We start from the raw sequence: 11,116 nt of genomic DNA on the forward strand, positions 1-11,116 counted from the left end.
TGCGACGAATATTGTGAATAAATAATATATGTTTGGGTCAGATCACATATAGGTAACATGTGTGTCGTGCAGCCTCCTCCACCCGACACAGCCGATCAAGAAGGTTGCCACGTGATGAACAAACTGCTTCCGCAACACCGGTGTGCTGGAGAGCGATTCACAACATTTCATGGATTGGTAAGATGTTTTGTTGATAGTTACAGCCAACATCATCAGGCAGTTACCAGCCAGATGTATCTAAGACACAAGATTGGGGGATATGTTTCAGATTTATTGCAGAATCACTCTTCCAACCCTTCCGACCTGGTCTCGTTCATTTCATTATTTCATTATTTTTATCTTCATGACGCTCCTAGAATTGGTCTCGGTTAGGTTTAGACAGTCTGATGTGTTTTGTCAGGGGTTGTCCTTGCATTGAATAATGACGTCTTCATGTCGAGTGAACTTGTTGACCTGTTCATGTTGAGTGAATTTGTTGACGTCTTCATGTTGAGTGAACTTGTTGACGTCATGTTGAGTGAACTTGTTGACGTCTTCATGACGAGTGAACTTGTTGACGTCATGTTGAGTGAACTTGTTGACGTCATGTTGAGTGAACTTGTTGACGTCTTCATGTTGAGTGAACTTGTTGACGTCTTCATGTCGAGTGAACTTGTTGACGTCTTCATGTTGAGTGAACTTGTTGACGTCTTGTTGAGTGAACTTGCTGACGTCATGTCGAGTGAACTTGTTGACGTCTTGTTGAGTGAACTTGCTGACGTCATGTTGAGTGAACTTGTTGACGTCTTCATGTCGAGTGAACTTGCTGACGTCATGTTGAGTGAACTTGTTGACGTCTTCATGTTGAGTGAACTTGTTGACGTCATGTTGAGTGAACTTGCTGACGTCATGTCGAGTGAACTTGTTGACGTCTTGTTGAGTGAACTTGCTGACGTCATGTTGAGTGAACTTGTTGACGTCTTCATGTCGAGTGAACTTGCTGACGTCATGTTGAGTGAACTTGTTGACGTCTTCATGTTGAGTGAACTTGTTGACGTCATGTTGAGTGAACTTGTTGACCTGTTCATGTTGAGTGAATTTGTTTACGTCTTCATGTTGAGTGAACTTGTTGACGTCTTGTTGAGTGAACTTGCTGACGTCATGTCGAGTGAACTTGTTGACGTCTTGTTGAGTGAACTTGCTGACGTCATGTTGAGTGAACTTTCTGACGTCTTCATGTCGAGTGAACTTGCTGACGTCATGTTGAGTGAACTTGTTGACGTCTTCATGTTGAGTGAACTTGTTGACGTCTTCATGTTGAGTGAACTTGTTGACGTCATCATGTTGAGTGAATTTGTTTACGTCTTCATGTTGAGTGAACTTGTTGACGTCATGGCGAGTGAACTTGTTGACGTCATGTCGAGTGAACTTGTTGACGTCTTGTTGAGTGAACTTGCTGACGTCATGTTGAGTGAACTTGCTGACGTCTTCATGTCGAGTGAACTTGCTGACGTCATGTTGAGTGAACTTGTTGACGTCTTCATGTTGAGTGAACTTGTTGACGTCTTCATGTTGAGTGAACTTGTTGACGTCATCATGTTGAGTGAACTTGTTGACGTCATGTTGAGTGAACTTGTTGACGTCATGGCGAGTGAACTTGTTGACGTCTTCATGTTGAGTGAACTTGTTGACGTCATCATGTTGAGTGAACTTGTTGACGTCATGTTGAGTGAACTTGTTGACGTCTTCATGTTGAGTGAACTTGTTGACGTCATGTTGAGTGAACTTGTTGACGTCATGTTGAGTGAACTTGTTGACGTCTTCATGTCGAGTGAACTTGTTGACGTCTTCATGTCGAGTGAACTTGCTGACGTCATGTTGAGTGAACTTGCTGACGTCTTCATGTCGAGTGAACTTGCTGACGTCATGTTGAGTGAACTTGTTGACGTCTTCATGTTGAGTGAACTTGTTGACGTCTTCATGTTGAGTGAACTTGTTGACGTCATGTTGAGTGAACTTGTTGACGTCTTCATGTCGAGTGAACTTGCTGACGTCATGTTGAGTGAACTTGCTGACGTCTTCATGTCGAGTGAACTTGCTGACGTCATGTTGAGTGAACTTGTTGACGTCTTCATGTTGAGTGAACTTGTTGACGTCATCATGTTGAGTGAACTTGTTGACGTCATGTTGAGTGAACTTGTTGACGTCTTCATGTCGAGTGAACTTGTTGATGTCTTCATGTTGAGTGAACTTGCTGACGTCTTGTTGAGTGAACTTGTTGACGTCATGTTGAGTGAACTTGCTGACGTCATGTTGAGTGAACTTGCTGACGTCTTCATGTCGAGTGAACTTGTTGACGTCATGTCGAGTGAACTTGTTGACGTCTTCATGTCGAGTGAACTTGTTGACGTCTTCATGTCGAGTGAACTTGTTGACGTCTTCATGTTGAGTGAACTTGTTGACGTCATGTTGAGTGAACTTGTTGACGTCATGGCGAGTGAACATGTTGACGTCATGTTGAGTGAACTTGTTGACGTCTTCATGTTGAGTGAACTTGCTGACGTCTTCATGTCGAGTGAACTTGTTGACGTCTTCATGTTGAGTGAACTTGTTGATGTCATGTTGAGTGAACTTGTTGACGTCATCATGTTGAGTGAACTTGTTGACGTCATCATGTTGAGTGAACTTGTTGACGTCTTCATGTCGAGTGAACTTGTTGACGTCTTCATGTTGCGTGAACTTGTTGACGTCATGTTGAGTGAACTTGTTGACGTCATGTTGAGTGAACTTGCTGACGTCATCATGTTGAGTGAACTTGTTAACGTCTTGTTGAGTGAACTTGTTGACGTCTTCATGTTGAGTGAACTTGTTGACGTCTTGTTGAGTGAACTTGCTGACGTCATGTCGAGTGAACTTGTTGACGTCATGTTGAGTGAACTTGTTGACGTCTTCATGTTGAGTGAACTTGCTGACGTCTTCATGTTGAGTGAACTTGTTGACGTCATGTCGAGTGAACTTGTTGACGTCTTCATGTCGCGTGAACTTGTTGACGTCTTCATGTTGAGTGAACTTGTTGACGTCATGTTGCGTGAACTTGTTGACGTCTTCATGTCGTGTGAACTTGTTGACGTCTTCATGTTGAGTGAACTTGTTGACGTCATGTTGAGTGAACTTGCTGACGTCATGTCGAGTGAACTTGTTGACGTCTTGTTGAGTGAACTTGTTGACGTCTTCATGTTGAGTGAACTTGATGACGTCTTCATGTCGCGTGAACTTGTTGACGTCTTCATGTTGAGTGAACTTGTTGACGTCATGTTGAGTGAACTTGCTGACGTCATGTTGAGTGAACTTGTTGACGTCTTCATGTTGAGTGAACTTGTTGACGTCTTCATGTTGAGTGAACTTGTTGACGTCATGTCGAGTGAACTTGTTGACGTCATGTTGAGTGAACTTGCTGACGTCTTCATGTTGAGTGAACTTGCTGACGTCTTCATGTCGCGTGAACTTGTTGACGTCATGTTGAGTGAACTTGTTGACGTCTTCATGTTGCGTGAACTTGTTGACGTCATGTTGAGTGAACTTGTTGACGTCTTCATGTTGAGTGAACTTGTTGACGTCATGTTGAGTGAACTTGTTGACGTCTTCATGTTGAGTGAACTTGTTGACGTCATGTCGAGTGAACTTGTTGACGTCTTCATGTTGAGTGAACTTGTTGACGTCATCATGTCGAGTGAACTTGTTGACGTCTTCATGTTGAGTGAACTTGCTGACGTCTTCATGTCGAGTGAACTTGTTGACGTCATGTCGAGTGAACTTGTTGACGTCTTTATGTTGAGTGAACTTGTTGACGTCTTCATGTCGAGTGAACTTGTTGACGTCATCATGTTGAGTGAACTTGTTGACGTCATGTCGAGTGAACTTGTTGACGTCATGTCGAGTGAACTTGTTGACGTCTTCATGTTGAGTGAACTTGTTGACGTCTTCATGTTGAGTGAACTTGATGACGTCTTCATATCGCGTGAACTTGTTGATGTCTTCATGTTGAGTGAACTTGTTGACGTCATGTTGAGTGAACTTGTTGACGTCTTCATGTTGAGTGAACTTGCTGACGTCATGTCGAGTGAACTTGTTGACGTCATCATGTTGAGTGAACTTGTTGACGTCATCATGTTGAGTGAACTTGTTGACGTCTTCATGTTGAGTGAACTTGTTGACGTCATCATGTTGAGTGAACTTGTTGACGTCATGTTGAGTGAACTTGTTGACGTCTTCATGTCGAGTGAACTTGCTGACGTCTTCATGTCGAGTGAACTTGCTGACGTCATGTTGAGTGAACTTGTTGACGTCTTCATGTTGAGTGAACTTGTTGACGTCATCATGTTGAGTGAACTTGTTGACGTCATGTTGAGTGAACTTGTTGACGTCTTCATGTCGAGTGAACTTGTTGATGTCTTCATGTTGAGTGAACTTGCTGACGTCTTGTTGAGTGAACTTGTTGACGTCATGTTGAGTGAACTTGCTGACGTCATGTTGAGTGAACTTGCTGACGTCTTCATGTCGAGTGAACTTGTTGACGTCATGTCGAGTGAACTTGTTGACGTCTTCATGTCGAGTGAACTTGTTGACGTCTTCATGTCGAGTGAACTTGTTGACGTCTTCATGTTGAGTGAACTTGTTGACGTCATGTTGAGTGAACTTGTTGACGTCATGGCGAGTGAACATGTTGACGTCATGTTGAGTGAACTTGTTGACGTCTTCATGTTGAGTGAACTTGCTGACGTCTTCATGTCGAGTGAACTTGTTGACGTCTTCATGTTGAGTGAACTTGTTGATGTCATGTTGAGTGAACTTGTTGACGTCATCATGTTGAGTGAACTTGTTGACGTCATCATGTTGAGTGAACTTGTTGACGTCTTCATGTCGAGTGAACTTGTTGACGTCTTCATGTTGCGTGAACTTGTTGACGTCATGTTGAGTGAACTTGTTGACGTCATGTTGAGTGAACTTGCTGACGTCATCATGTTGAGTGAACTTGTTAACGTCTTGTTGAGTGAACTTGTTGACGTCTTCATGTTGAGTGAACTTGTTGACGTCTTGTTGAGTGAACTTGCTGACGTCATGTCGAGTGAACTTGTTGACGTCATGTTGAGTGAACTTGTTGACGTCTTCATGTTGAGTGAACTTGCTGACGTCTTCATGTTGAGTGAACTTGTTGACGTCATGTCGAGTGAACTTGTTGACGTCTTCATGTCGCGTGAACTTGTTGACGTCTTCATGTTGAGTGAACTTGTTGACGTCATGTTGCGTGAACTTGTTGACGTCTTCATGTCGTGTGAACTTGTTGACGTCTTCATGTTGAGTGAACTTGTTGACATCATGTTGAGTGAACTTGCTGACGTCATGTCGAGTGAACTTGTTGACGTCTTGTTGAGTGAACTTGTTGACGTCTTCATGTTGAGTGAACTTGATGACGTCTTCATGTCGCGTGAACTTGTTGACGTCTTCATGTTGAGTGAACTTGTTGACGTCATGTTGAGTGAACTTGCTGACGTCATGTTGAGTGAACTTGTTGACGTCTTCATGTTGAGTGAACTTGTTGACGTCTTCATGTTGAGTGAACTTGTTGACGTCATGTCGAGTGAACTTGTTGACGTCATGTTGAGTGAACTTGCTGACGTCTTCATGTTGAGTGAACTTGCTGACGTCTTCATGTCGCGTGAACTTGTTGACGTCATGTTGAGTGAACTTGTTGACGTCTTCATGTTGCGTGAACTTGTTGACGTCATGTTGAGTGAACTTGTTGACGTCTTCATGTTGAGTGAACTTGTTGACGTCATGTTGAGTGAACTTGTTGACGTCATGTTGAGTGAACTTGTTGACGTCTTCATGTTGAGTGAACTTGTTGACGTCATGTCGAGTGAACTTGTTGACGTCTTCATGTTGAGTGAACTTGTTGACGTCATCATGTCGAGTGAACTTGTTGACGTCTTCATGTTGAGTGAACTTGCTGACGTCTTCATGTCGAGTGAACTTGTTGACGTCATGTCGAGTGAACTTGTTGACGTCTTTATGTTGAGTGAACTTGTTGACGTCTTCATGTCGAGTGAACTTGTTGACGTCATCATGTTGAGTGAACTTGTTGACGTCATGTCGAGTGAACTTGTTGACGTCATGTCGAGTGAACTTGTTGACGTCTTCATGTTGAGTGAACTTGTTGACGTCTTCATGTTGAGTGAACTTGATGACGTCTTCATATCGCGTGAACTTGTTGATGTCTTCATGTTGAGTGAACTTGTTGACGTCATGTTGAGTGAACTTGTTGACGTCTTCATGTTGAGTGAACTTGCTGACGTCATGTCGAGTGAACTTGTTGACGTCATCATGTTGAGTGAACTTGTTGACGTCATCATGTTGAGTGAACTTGTTGACGTCTTCATGTTGAGTGAACTTGTTGACGTCATCATGTTGAGTGAACTTGTTGACGTCATGTTGAGTGAACTTGTTGACGTCTTCATGTCGAGTGAACTTGTTGACGTCTTCATGTTGAGTGAACTTGTTGACGTCTTGTTGAGAGAACTTGTTGACGTCTTCATGTTGAGAGAACTTGTTGACGTCTTCATGTCGAGTGAACTTGTTGACGTCATCATGTTGAGTGAACTTGTTGACGTCATCATGTTGAGTGAACTTGTTGACGTCTTCATGTCGAGTGAACTTGTTGACGTCATGTTGAGAGAACTTGTTGACATCTTCATGTTGAGAGAACTTGCTGACGTCTTCATGTCGAGTGAACTTGTTGACGTCTTGTCGAGTGAACTTGTTGACGTCATGTTGAGTGAACTTGTTGACGTCTTCATGTCGAGTGAACTTCTTGACGTCTTCATGTTGAGTGAATTTGTTGACGTCATGTCGAGTGAACTTGCTGACGTCATGTTGAGTGAACTTGTTGACGTCTTCATGTTGAGTGAACTTGCTGATGTCTTCATGTTGAGTAAACTTGTTGACGTCATGTTGAGTGAACTTGTTGACGTCTTCATGTTGAGTGAACTTGTTGACGTCTTCATGTTGAGTGAATTTGTTGACGTCATGTCGAGTGAACTTGTTGACGTCTTCATGTTGAGTGAACTTGTTGACGTCATGTTAAGTGAACTTGTTGACGTCTTCATGTTGAGTGAACTTGTTGACGTCATCATGTTGAGTGAACTTGCTGACGTCTCATGTTGAGTGAACTTGTTGACGTCATGTTGAGTGAACTTGTTGACGTCTTCATGTTGAGTGAACTTGCTGACGTCTTCATGTTGAGTGAACTTGTTGACGTCATGTTGAGTGAACTTGTTGACGTCATGTTGAGTGAACTTGTTGACGTCTTCATGTCGAGTGAACTTGTCGACGTCTTCATGTTGAGTGAACTTGCTGACGTCATGTCGAGTGAACTTGTTGACGTCTTCATGTTGAGTGAACTTGTTGACGTCATGTCGAGTGAACTTGTTGACGTCATGTTGAGTGAACTTGTTGATGTCTTCATGTCGAGTGAACTTGTTGACGTCTTCATGTTGAGTGAACTTGTTGACGTCATGTTGAGAGAACTTGTTGACGTCTTCATGTTGAGAGAACTTGCTGACGTCTTCATGTCGAGTGAACTTGTTGACGTCTTGTCGAGTGAACTTGTTGACGTCATGTTGAGTGAACTTGTTGACGTCTTCATGTCGAGTGAACTTCTTGACGTCTTCATGTTGAGTGAATTTGTTGACGTCATGTCGAGTGAACTTGCTGACGTCATGTTGAGTGAACTTGTTGACGTCTTCATGTTGAGTGAACTTGCTGATGTCTTCATGTTGAGTGAACTTGTTGACGTCATGTCGAGTGAACTTGTTGACGTCTTGTTGAGTGAACTTGTTGACGTCTTCATGTTGAGTGAACTTGTTGACGTCTTCATGTTTAGTGAATTTGTTGACGTCATGTCGAGTGAACTTGTTGACGTCTTCATGTTGAGTGAACTTGTTGACGTCATGTTGAGTGAACTTGTTGACGTCATGTTGAGTGAACTTGTTGACGTCTTCATGTTGAGTGAACTTGTTGACGTCATCATGTTGAGTGAACTTGCTGACGTCTTCATGTTGAGTGAACTTGTTGACGTCATGTTGAGTGAACTTGTTGACGTCTTCATGTTGAGTGAACTTGCTGACGTCTTCATGTTGAGTGAACTTGTTGACGTCATGTTGAGTGAACTTGTTGACGTCATGTTGAGTGAACTTGTTGACGTCTTCATGTCGAGTGAACTTGTTGACGTCTTTATGTTGAGTGAACTTGTTGACGTCATGTCGAGTGAACTTGTTGACGTCTTCATGTTGAGTGAACTTGTTGACGTCATGTCGAGTGAACTTGTTGACGTCATGTTGAGTGAACTTGTTGACGTCTTCATGTTGAGTGAACTTGTTGACGTCTTCATGTTGAGTGAACTTGTTGACGTCATGTTGAGTGAACTTGTTGACGTCATGTTGAGTGAACTTGTTGACGTCTTCATGTCGAGTGAACTTGTTGACGTCTTGTTGAGTGAACTTGTTGACGTCTTGTTGAGTGAACTTGTTGACGTCATGTCGAGTGAACTTGTTGACGTCTTCATGTTGAGTGAACTTGTTGACGTCTTCATGTTGAGTGAACTTGTTGACGTCATGTTGAGTGAACTTGTTGACGTCATGTTGAGTGAACTTGTTGACGTCTTCATGTTGAGTGAACTTGTTGACGTCATGTCGAGTGAACTTGTTGACGTCTACATGTCGAGTGAACTTGTTGACGTCATGTCGAGTGAACTTGTTGACGTCTACATGTCGAGTGAACTTGTTGACGTCATGTTGAGTGAACTTGCTGACGTCTTCATGTCGAGTGAACTTGTTGACGTCATGTTGAGTGAACTTGTTGACGTCTTCATGTTGAGTGAACTTGTTGACGTCATGTTGAGTGAACTTGTTGACGTCATGTCGAGTGAACTTGTTGACGTCTTCATGTCGAGTGAACTTGTTGACGTCTTCATGTTGAGTGAACTTGTTGACGTCATGTTGAGTGAACTTGTTGACGTCTTCATGTCGAGTGAACTTGTTGACGTCTTCATGTTGAGTGAACTTGCTGACGTCATGTTGAGTGAACTTGTTGACGTCATGTTGAGTGAACTTGCTGACGTCTTCATGTTGAGTGAACTTGTTGACGTCATCATGTTGAGTGAACTTGTTAACGTCATCATGTTGCGTGAACTTGTTGACGTCGTCATGTTGAGTGAACTTGTTGACGTCTTCATGTCGAGTGAACTTGTTGACGTCTTCATGTTGAGTGAACTTGTTGACGTCTTCATGTTGAGTGAACTTGTTGACGTCATGTTGAGTGAACTTGTTGACGTCATGTTGAGTGAACTTGTTGACGTCTTCATGTTGAGTGAACTTGTTGACGTCTTCATGTTGAGTGAACTTGTTGACGTCATGTTGAGTGAACTTGTTGACGTCGTCATGTTGAGTGAACTTGCTGACGTCATGTTGAGTGAACTTGTTGACGTCATGTTGAGTGAACTTGTTGACGTCTTCATGTTGAGTGAACTTGTTGACGTCATGTCGAGTGAACTTGTTGACGTCTACATGTCGAGTGAACTTGTTGACGTCTTCATGTCGAGTGAACTTGTTGACGTCATGTCGAGTGAACTTGTTGACGTCTTCATGTCGAGTGAACTTGTTGACGTCTTCATGTTGAGTGAACTTGTTGACGTCATGTTGAGTGAACTTGTTGACGTCTTCATGTTGAGTGAACTTGTTGACGTCTTCATGTTGAGTGAACTTGTTGACGTCATGTTGAGTGAACTTGTTGACGTCATGTTGAGTGAACTTGTTGACGTCTTCATGTTGAGTGAACTTGTTGACGTCATCATGTTGAGTGAACTTGCTGACGTCTTCATGTTGAGTGAACTTGTTGACGTCATGTTGAGTGAACTTGTTGACGTCTTCATGTTGAGTGAACTTGCTGACGTCTTCATGTTGAGTGAACTTGTTGACGTCATGTTGAGTGAACTTGTTGACGTCATGTTGAGTGAACTTGTTGACGTCTTCATGTCGAGTGAACTTGTTGACGTCTTCATGTTGAGTGAACTTGCTGACGTCATGTCGAGTGAACTTGTTGACGTCTTCATGTTGAGTGAACTTGTTGACGTCATGTCGAGTGAACTTGTTGACGTCATGTTGAGTGAACTTGTTGATGTCTTCATGTCGAGTGAACTTGTTGACGTCTTCATGTTGAGTGAACTTGTTGACGTCTTCATGTTGAGTGAACTTGTTGACGTCATGTTGAGTGAACTTGTTGACGTCTTCATGTTGAGTGAACTTGTTGACGTCATGTCGAGTGAACTTGTTGACGTCTACATGTCGAGTGAACTTGTTGACGTCTTCATGTCGAGTGAACTTGTTGACGTCATGTCGAGTGAACTTGTTGACGTCTTCATGTCGAGTGAACTTGTTGACGTCTTCATGTTGAGTGAACTTGTTGACGTCATGTTGAGTGAACTTGTTGACGTCATGTTGAGTGAACTTGTTGACGTCTTCATGTTGAGTGAACTTGTTGACGTCATGTTGAGTGAACTTGTTGACGTCTTCATGTTGAGTGAACTTGTTGACGTCATGTTGAGTGAACTTGTTGACGTCATGTTGAGTGAACTTGCTGACGTCTTCATGTTGAGTGAACTTGTTGACGTCATCATGTTGAGTGAACTTGTTGACGTCTTCATGTCGAGTGAACTTGCTGACGTCATGTTGAGTAAACTTGTTGACGTCTTCATGTTGAGTGAACTTGTTGACGTCATGTTGAGTGAACTTGCTGACGTCTTCATGTCGAGTGAACTTGTTGACGTCTTCATGTTGAGTGAACTTGTTGACGTCTTCATGTTGAGTGAACTTGCTGACGTCATGTCGAGTGAACTTGCTGACGTCATGTTGAGTGAACTTGTTGACGTCTTCATGTTGAGTGAACTTGTTGACGTCTTCATGTTGAGTGAACTTGTTGACGTCATGTCGAGTGAACTTGTTGACGTCTTCATGTCGAGTGAACTTGTTGACGTCTTCATGTCGAGTGAACTTGTTGACGTCATCATGTCGAGTGAACTTGTTGT

The sequence above is a fragment of the Petromyzon marinus genome, chromosome 2, assembly GCF_048934315.1.
Source record: "Petromyzon marinus isolate PM22_M1 ecotype Great Lakes invasive population chromosome 2, UKy_Petmar_22M1.pri1.0, whole genome shotgun sequence".
NCBI classification, from domain to species: Eukaryota; Metazoa; Chordata; class Hyperoartia; order Petromyzontiformes; family Petromyzontidae; genus Petromyzon; species Petromyzon marinus.